This window comes from Gopherus flavomarginatus, chromosome 4, assembly GCF_025201925.1.
Source record: "Gopherus flavomarginatus isolate rGopFla2 chromosome 4, rGopFla2.mat.asm, whole genome shotgun sequence".
Taxonomy (NCBI): Eukaryota; Metazoa; Chordata; order Testudines; family Testudinidae; genus Gopherus; species Gopherus flavomarginatus.
Genome location: NC_066620.1, coordinates 211,897,535 through 211,907,794, shown reverse-complemented (window position 1 = coordinate 211,907,794; position 10,260 = coordinate 211,897,535). Strand labels below are relative to the sequence as shown.

Here is a 10,260-nt window from a genome sequence, read left to right as displayed (position 1 = left end):
CCACCGAGCACCCCCCCGTTCCCCACAAAGCGCCGCCTCCCATCGCTCCCGGGTACCACCGAGCACCCACCCCCCATTCCCCACAAAGCGCCGCCTCCCATAGCACCCGGGTACCACCGAGCACCCCCCATTCCCCGCAAAGCGCCGCCTCCCATCGCTCCCGGGTACCACCGAGCACCCCCCGCATTCCCCACAAAGCGCCGCCTCCCATAGCACCCGGGTACCACCGAGCACCCCCCCATTCCCCACAAAGCGCTGCCTCCCATAGCACCCGGGTACCACCGAGCACCCCCCCCTTCCCCACAAAGCGCTGCCTCCCATAGCACCCGGGTACCACCGAGCACCCCCCCATTCCCCACAAAGCGCCGCCTCCCATAGCACCCGGGTACCACCGAGCATCCCCCCATTCCCCACAAAGCGCCGCCTCCCATCGCACCCGGGTACCACCGAGCACCCCCCCCCATTCCCCACAAAGCGCCACCTCCCATAGCACCCGGGTACCACCGAGCACCCCCCCATTCCCCACAAAGCGCTGCCTCCCATAGCACCCGGGTACCACCGAGCACCCCCCCCTTCCCCACAAAGCGCTGCCTCCCATAGCACCCGGGTACCACTGAGCCCTGTTTCCCCCTCAGGTCTGTCCAAACATTGATGCTTTTTTCCCCAAGGGCCATCCACCCCCTCATAACACTTAGGGTTGCCCGCCCTCCAGGATCATCGTGGAGTCTCCGGGAATTAAAAGGTAATCTTTCATTAAAGGTGATGTCATGTGCTGAAACCCTCAGGAATACATTCAACCTTAGGAATACCGATACCAACACATATAAAGGACCCACCTGCCCTCTAATGCATTCTGTGGTTTAAGGACAGCCCCCTCCAGGGCATGGCTACTGAGACCCTAGGAAGCACATAACCGCCTTCATCCCCTAACCAGGGTGCAAGTTTTGCTGGGTCACTCACACCCAGCTATCACATCCTCCACAGCCCCTGGACCTCCTGAATTCAGCACCATTATGCTGCCCTGCCTCCTTTTCCCACCAGACATACAGGTTGACCTCTGCTGGCAGCCCCCTAGCACCAAGCCCAGTCCTGGAGTTTAGTAAGCCTGATAATATTAAGTTGCTCTAACACAGGGGCTCGGGACCCCTCAGGGGCTCACAAGGTTATTACATGGGGTGGGGGTCATGAGCTGTCCACCTCCACCCCAAACCCTGCTTTGCCCCCAGCATTTATAATGCTATTAAATATATAACAAAGTGTTTAATTGATATGGTGGGGGCCACACTCAGTGTCTTGCTATGTGAAAGTGGTCACCAGTACAAAAGTTTGAGAACCACGGCTCTAATAGAACAAATTCCACCGCTTCCTATCTGAAATAGGATTCCAATTTCATCTACCAACTGCAGATCTCCCCAAGTTGCTGCACCATTCCAGAGTCAAAAAGCCTGTAATCTCCCTATTTTTCAACCTGCTCCAATAGACTTGCTCAGTGAGGCCTATCAAATCTAGACTGGTTGCTTTGTGTTGATATTAGTCACCTTTCAACTTCCATTTCCAAGTAGCTTCCCGCAGTAGATATGAAGCAAAACTTAAATGCCATGGTTATGTAACCCACGCACCTCTTGGATGTGGTGTTCTGTCCTATCTAGTGGCACTGAGACCACTTAAAGAGCAATTAATGAGTCTGCTTTACAGCCTTAGCTAACAGTTGGCTTTTATTTCATGTGGTAGAGGCTCATGCACTAAGCTACAGAGGTCCCCAGTTCAGTCTTGCCCGCCGACGACCAGGGTCTGTCAGCATTACAGTTGGTTTTAGAGAGACAAGGTTGGGTAGGTAATACTTTTTGTTGGACCAATATCTGTCAGTGAGCAGGACAAGCTTTTGAGCCATGCAGCACTCTTCTTCAGGTCTGAGAAAGATACTGGAAAGTGTCACAGGTAAATACAATATAGAATAGATAGTTTAGCATAAGCAGTTAGCACATATTTTAAGGGACCATTTAAGGTGAAGTGACCTGTTAATTCCCCTGTGATCATAGGAAAAGAGTGGTCCATCTTGGCATTGGCAGTGTTTTCCTCCCACACTTTCAAACATTTTAAGATACAGTAGAATCTAAACTAAGGCAGAGAACAGCTCCTCCCACCAATAAGCATAATAAGTAATAATTGGAAATATACCCATTTCCTAGAACTGGAAGAGACCTTAAAAGGTCATTCAGTCTAGCCCCTGCCTTCACTTGCAGGACCAAGTACTGATTTATACCCCAGATCTCTAAGTAGCCCTCTCTCAAGGATTGAGCTTACAACCCTGGGTTTAGCAGGCCAATGCTCAAACCACTGAGCTATCCCTCCCCTCACAGTGTGAGATATGACAAGCTTTTAAAGCAGAGTGATCCCATTCACTGCAGCATAAACCCAAGGACCCACCTAGCACTTGCTGTTACTTCTGCATAAATTGAAGGGTGGCAAGTGCTCTATCTCCTTCCTTAGAGGTTTTTAAGGTCGGACTGGCTGGGATGATTTACTTGGTGATGGTCCTGTTTGAGCAGGGGGTTGGACTAGATGACCGCCTGAGGTCCCTTACAACCCTAATATTCTATGATTAATCCGCAGCAATCAACTATTTTGCCACATTTTATTTCTTCAGCTTGTTACATTCTTCATATGCTCTATGGAAGTGTGAAATCACCCAACACGCCATCAAGGAAAATAGGCTGAATAGTTAAAATAAGAAAATTCTTCAGGTAGCTCACATTCCTCCTTAAGATGTTTTATTCCTCAAAGTATTCCAAATGTAGTAGTTATAACAAAACAAACTGGGCTTCACAAGACAAAAATCAAAACTAGAGAAACTCCAATCTAGCCTATAACCTCAGCCCTATAATAACTTGATATAGATCCCTTCTTAAGGCTAGGCTGGTTCCTGAGCAGCCATCTTTATGGTGTTTCCTGTCATCCAGCTGAGGAAACTGATTAGGCTGCATTCCATAACCCTGCCTCATTATCTTCCCCTAAGCACCTGTGCATGTGGAGAGGTGACCTGAGCTAGAATTAACTCCTTGTTTTCCAGGTTTGGGGGAGGGGGTATCTCTGCACTGTCACATGCATTTTTTATTATTATTATTCTAAGGTAAAACAAAAATATTAACTATTTTTAATTTTATTATTACTGTAGGTGCATTTTATAGGTAATACTGTACACTTTGTTCCTTCTGAACAAGTCTTTGGGGGGGATTTCTGAAGATTGGCCTATATTTCCCATTCCACTTCTGTATGGTTTGGAGCAGAGGTGGGCAAACTTTTTGGCCCGAGGGCCACATCTAGGTGGGGAAATTGCATGCCCTCTGCCTCCCCATCCCCACGCCCCAGAGGCCGCAGGGACATGGGCCGTAGTTTGCCCACCCCTGGTTTGGAGGGTAGAAAATGCATGGAAAAAAGCCATATTGAGGCCACACAGAGGAGAAGAGTGGCTATGTGAGATGATACCCCCATATCAAATAGCCACCTTCTCTTCCCCATCCTACAACACATGCACTCCATGAGCTATATAGTCAACATGGGTTAGACCAATGGGTGGAAGAAGATGCACCATTTGTAATGCTCCTGAGTCTCCTTGAACTGCAACAGATCATAGGAAACGTCTGTGGAAAGTTAACAGTGACTGTGACAACTTCTGTTGCATGCTGGGTAACTCCTTTCTTTATATGAACAGAGTGCAGCTCTAATTGGCTGTTGCTAGCCCTCAGAGAACAATGGCTCTCTAGCTTACAAGATAGCTGTCCCAGTGAGATCTCTCTAGGTAGGTCTGGAGGACCCACCTTTACTGCTTTTTTTTCTTCCCATCCTCCTGGGGCAGGGTGCAACTGACGAGCAGTAGGCCAGAAAGGGCCGGTATATTTCATCACACAGGGGAAATGCTCAAACTCCACAGCTTTATTAGAACTATGGAGTTTTTACATTAGTGTGGTTTCCTCCATGAATTTTTGCACAGGAGACTAATGTATGGGTCAGTCACAGGGAAGGGATGCTTAAGTTTTCAGTGAGAAGCATAAGGCCATTTTTATTAATCTGCTAGTTCATTTTTAAATGGAATAAAGATATAAAAAATATCATTTTAAAATACATACAGGGATGCCAAGCTGTGACAATATGAATGAATGAGACTTCAAAAGAAATAAGTGAGATTTAAATATCTCACTGAAATATACATAGCAAAAATAAATCCATCAGAAGAATGAAATACTTTTTTTAAATGGCTTAAGTTATAATTATCTCATTTTACCTATGGGGAAACTGAGGTACAGAGTGGTAAGTGATTTACCCAAGGTCACTCAGTGGAATCACCAAATACAACAGAACTCAGGTTATTTGACTTCCCAGTTTCCTGCTCTAACCCCTGTATAATGCTGCCTCCTATTAGCCCATTGTTTCATTTAAGTTGTTGTGGGTGTGGAGACCTTTTTCAGCCTTCATTGCAATAATTCCCAAGTAGCCACTGGACTAAGCACTACCTCAGATGGTTTGAGGCAGATTCATTAGTTAATATTGTGCAGTTATAAAGATACCAGCTCTGGTGTAAGTGAGCCTTAATTTCATTGACCGCATTGCATCCACTTAATGCCAGGGAGAATCTGACCTTTCAGTGCTACATGAATTCTAACTATGAGCTGGATTCTGCAAAGTGCTGAGTACCTCTTGGGAGGTATTGACTTTCCTCTAAGGATTGGGACTTTAATGTTGGCTTGTAAAATCTTTATAAATACTCATAACCTTTTTCTGCAGTTGGTTCATCTATAACTTGGCTCTAGGGTGACCAGATGTCCCCATTTTATAGGGACAGTCCTGAGTTTTGGGTCTTTTTCTTATATAGGATCCTATTACACCCCACCGCTGTCCCGATTTTGCACATTTGTTGTCTGGTCACCTTACTTGGCTCGCTAGTTTTGGTCCTATTCTTACCCTCATTAAGAGCTATATGAATCAGCCTTTTACTTTCATTGATGATTAGTCTAGCTAGCTTTTGAGACCACCAAAAGAAGTATCAAAGTTTCTTAGCAGAGGATGCACTTAATACAATAATTTGGAGGCTTAGAGAAAAATGCTTTTAATGCATTGATTTAACACTTTTATGTACCCTTTATTTTTACAATTTGTTATGACTATATTTCAGCCAAGATTAATGTATAATTCCATTAAGGTTAATTAGTTGTTTTACATTCAGACATCTACTTATCCTGTGATAATTCATGCGAGCAGTTGGCAGTGATGAAGACTTTTAGGACTTGCATGGTTTACAGGAAAGTAGCTGTCTACATTTAAATAAATCCTTTTCTAAAATGGTTGTTACAGTGTTCATAAAACTGCGTGTCTGCATTCTGGCTCTCATCAGAGATTGAGTCATCAAACACAGCGCCCTCTTGTGCTTTAGACTAAAATGGAAGTGTTTGCTCTGTGGAAGTCTTAATGAAAAGCAGCTCATAAGCAAGTTACGTAACCTAATCATAATCCAGGATCAGCAGGGTAACAATATTTAAAGGTACAGTGTCCTTTTTCTGTGACCTATTTGATAGTAAACGCAAGGGCAAAAGTATATGATTACTAACTCTGCTCTACCTTTCACAGTGGAGTCATTCAGTGCAGTTTTAAAAGCCTCGATCTGCATTTTTTGCCTGCTTTCAAAACAGTTTAGTTCAAAATAGGCAGTTTAGCTTCCTCCCTAACTTTTTATGGTATCAGATCCAACTCAGCACAGCGCAACCTCTAGCAGCAGCAAGAAAGCAAAGTATAATAAATTAAAAAGGCTTAATATCTTACAGGAAACTTTGACATACTGTAAATTGGGTTGCATAGGCTGCCGAGTATGTGTGGCTATGTTACCATACTTTCAAAGCCATATTTAACCACACAAATAGCTTGTATCACTTTATTGGACCTCACACAACTACAGTGGGTGCTTTCCACATTTTGCTGTCACATTTGTATTTAACTTAAGAAATTCATTAAAATTATATTGAATTAAATTAAAAGAGGCCAGCTTTCATCATTTTTTCCCTTCAGGGTCTGTTAGTGTGATTATATATATATATATATATATAAGCAAGTTATATATATACACACACACATACACATTCCTATTTTGATCGGGTTTGTTGTCAGATTAAAGGGTGAGATCTGAATCAACATACAAGTATTTAATCTGCATGTTGATTCAGATCTCACCCTTTAATCTGACAACAAACCCGATCAAAATAGGAATGTGTGTGTGTGTGTGTGTGTATGTGTATATATATATATATATATATGAGAGTATGGAGTTTCTCATAAATTAATTTTTATTTTTTTTCTTTGACTAAAGGTATAGAGCTTTAGGCCCAACTTAAACACAGGAAACCTCACTTCTCTCCCATTCCCCTTGTAAACACACCTCAAAGTTCTATTAATTGGATAATTTCTATTCATGATTATAACTATACACTTAATAATTAATTTTGCTGTTAACAACATTTGCCTTTAGCACCATAGGTGAGGATGATACTGTACAGACAGATTAATGACATAGCCCATACTCCAAGGAAGTTATAATATTGGGGTAAATACAGTGAATTGGCTACAGGCCCTGAGCCTGCAATGGTAGACACGCTGGCAGACTTTGATGCATACACGGAGTCCTGTTGATTTCAAAATTGCAGTATTTACTACCATGAGTAGTCCCAGGTCTCGCATAGCTTATTACAAGTATGAATCCTTACTACCATGAGTACTTGCAAGGAGCTCTTAGAAATTAAAAAATGATTGTTAGTTCTGGGTAGTTTTTAAAACATTTCTTTTGAAATAGACACTGCCAGGCAATTTAGGCTCAACATTTAAATTTATTTTAAAATGTTTACAAAACCTAATATTTACAGAAATGTTTCATGACATTTAAAAAGTAAAAAGAAAATAGAGAATTCAAACAAAAGTTATGTTTATTGGGATTTTAATCCTTTCCCTGCTGTGTTTGCAACCAAAATACTTCAGCATTGTACTAGTGTCTGAGAAACAGATGGGAACCAACTAAAAACTGTTATAATGAAAAGTTAAGCCACAGGGAAAACAACTAATGAAGTTTCAATGTCTAAACTAAGTGAAGAGCAAAACTGCAAAAAAAAATTTTTTTACGTTATTTTGCTTTCAGCAATTCAGGTAAGGAATACCTTTAAAAATGTTTTAAAAACTCAGCTATTCCCCTCCCATGAAGGTCTCATCCTAATCCCTAAAAGAGACTGTCATAAAGCATGAGGTTTCTAATCCCTCCCCCAAAATTATCATCATTAATTATTATAACACTGGATATTCTTGTTATCCATATAAATCTCTATTCCCTCTCTGAATCATGCTAAATACTTGGTCTCAACATCATCCCATGGCAGAGAGATCCACAGTCTAATTGTGCAGGGAAAGTGTTTCCTTTTATCAGTTTTATATTTTCCACCTTTCAATTTCATGACCCTCATTTTTGTCTTATGAGTCAGGGAGAAAAAAAGTTTTTGACCCACCTTTTCTAGGCCACTTATTTTGTATATATTTATCATGTCACCTCTTATTTGTCTCCCTTATAAGGTAAACAATCTCAATCTTTTCCAAGATTTTTTCATATGATGACTTTTTCTAAGGGTCTCCCTACTCATACTCACAACCTTTCTCTGAATCTCCCTTAATTCTGTAATACCCTGTTTGAAATATTGGTCACCCCATCTCAAAGGCGGATGATGGCAAGCCATTTATTTATATAATGGCATCATAGAATTCTCCGTATTGTTCTACATTCCATTCCTTATGCATCCTAACATCTTGTTTTGCTTTTTTGACCACAGCTGCACACTGAGTGGAGGGCTTCAGTAGTGCCTAGGTCCCTTTCTTGAATTGTTACTGCTAATTTAGACCCCAATAAGGAGTAGTTTAAAGTTTTCCCTCCAACATACATTACTTTGTATTTGTTACCACTGAACTTCCTCAGCCTTGGTGTTGTCCATTTACCTAGTTCAGTAGGTTCCTCTGAAGTATCTTGCAGTGTTCTCGGGACTTGACAAATCTAAATAGCTTTCAGAGTGGTAGTTGTGTTAGTCTGTATCAGCAAAAATAATGAGTACTTGTGGCATCTTAGAGACTAACAAATTTGGGCATAAGCTTTCAGGGGCTAATACCCACTTAATCGGATGCATGCAGTGGAAAATACAGTAGAAAGGGGTGTATGTGTGCGTGTGTGTATACACACACACAGAGAGAACAAGAAAAAATGGGTGTTGCCATACCAACTATAACAAGACTAGTCAATTAAGGTGAGCTATTACCAGCAAGGGGAAAAAAAAAAAAAAAACTTTTGTAGTGAATCAGGATGGTTCATTTCCAACAGTTGACAAGAAGGTGTGAGTAACAGTAGGGGGAAAATTAGCATGGGAAAAATAGTTTTTATTTTGTGTAATGATCCATCCACTCCCAGTCTTTATTCAAGCCTAATTTAATGGTGTCCTGTTTACAAATTAATTCCAATTCTGCAGTTTCTTATTGGAGTCTGGTTTTGAATTTTTTTGTTGGAGTATTGCGACTTTTAGGTCTGTAATTGAGTGCCCAGGGAGATTGAAGTGTTTTTCCAACTGGTTTTTTAATGTTATAATTCTTGATGTCTGACGTGTCCATTTATTCTTTTGTGCAGAGACTGTCTGGTTTGGCCAACGTATGTGGCAGAGGGGCATTGCTGGTGCATGATGGCATCTACACATCTACCAATGTGATATGTGAACAAGCCTCTGATGGTGTGGCTGATGTAATTAGGTCCTATGATAGTGTCCCTTGAATAGATGTGGACAGAGTTGGCAATGTGCTTTGTTGCAAGGATAGGTTCCTGGGTTAGTGTTTTTGTTGTGTGGTTGCTAGTGAGTATTTTTCAGGTTGCTGGGCTGTCTGTAAGTGAGGACTGGCCTGTCTTCCAAGATCTGTGAGAGTGAGGGATCATCCTTCAGGATAGACTGTAGATCCTTGATGATGTGCTGGAGAGGTTTTAGTTGGGGGCTGAAGGTGACCGCTAGTGACATTCTGTTACTTTCTTTGTTGGGCCTGTCTTGTAGCAGGTGACTTCTGGCTCTGTCAATCTGTTTCTTCATTTCAGCAGGTGGGTATTGAAGTTTTAAGAACACTTGATAGAGATAATTGTTTGTCTCTGTCTGAGGGATTGGAGCAAATGCGGGTGTATCTTAGAGCTTGGCTGTAGACAATGGATTGTGTGATGTGGTCTGGATGAAAGCTGGAGGCATGTAGGTAAGTATAGCAGATCGCTGGTGAGGGCCAAGGAGATGTGAAGTCAAGTGTCTGCTCTACCACAAACTCCCTGTGTGACCTCCGGCAAATGATTGAGTCTGTGCTTCCATTCACTCCCTATATGGGAATAATAGCATTGTTCTGGGTATTGGGAGGATAAATAAAGAAAAGTGTGAGGGACTGAAAGGCGGTGAGACGGAAAACACAGGAAGTAAATGAAAGAGGGACTATAAAAGCTGAAGTCAGAAGAAATGCATCTTCATGAAACGGTTTTAAAGATGAGATGTAAAAATAAAAGGGGGTGAAAAACCTAGTTTGTATTTTCCTTCCGACACTGAAAGACAGTAAGTTCAGAGAAAAATGGAGGATAGGAAAATAAAAAGGAAAACTTAATTGCAAGCACAAGTTTTATTTTTATGTAAAGTTTTCTTCATTAAACTTTTTGATTGTATAATTTATTGGGGTTTTGGCTGTATCTGTACTAACAAATCAAGGTACAGTTCCAGTTTTGGACAGGTGGGGCGGATGCCCCTCCAGTCCATTGAACATTGTAGATCACTCCTTTTGTTTCTGAAAAGTTGGCAGGCATAAGGGTGAGATTTACTTGGGGGAGGGCGGGGCCATGCTCTGCTACTACCCATCTGATAAGTATATTCTCCAGGGATGCCAGTTTAGCTCTAGACAGTTCTTTTTGGGGGTTTATTGCTTATTGAAAAGCTGGAGGAGATGACATAAGAAAAAGTGCAAGTAGAGTATTCATACCAGTACAATATTGCCTTGTGGAAAAGTGTGCCTAGATTCCATAACAATAGGATTAAATTGAGTCTACAAAAATCAGCAAATGAAATAAGGTAGATTACCAATTCAACACTATGTGGTTAGCCAAAAAATACACACGCACCGAGTACAAACCTGGTTATTGGAAATTTGTGGTCATCTAAGTCATCCAGATAAATGGAGAGTCAA

General features: G+C 41.7%; 1 long non-coding RNA gene across 1 annotated transcript in view; it reads left to right on the top strand.

Annotated features, from left to right (window-relative positions):
• Nucleotides 1-640: 640 nt before the first annotated feature.
• The window catches only part of LOC127048905 (uncharacterized), a 30,098-nt gene continuing 20,478 nt past the window's right edge, over nucleotides 641-10,260 (top strand). Inside the window, exon 1 of the long non-coding RNA XR_007773806.1 lies at nucleotides 641-742. This is a non-coding gene — a long non-coding RNA (uncharacterized LOC127048905). The remainder of the gene's footprint in view (nucleotides 743-10,260) is intronic.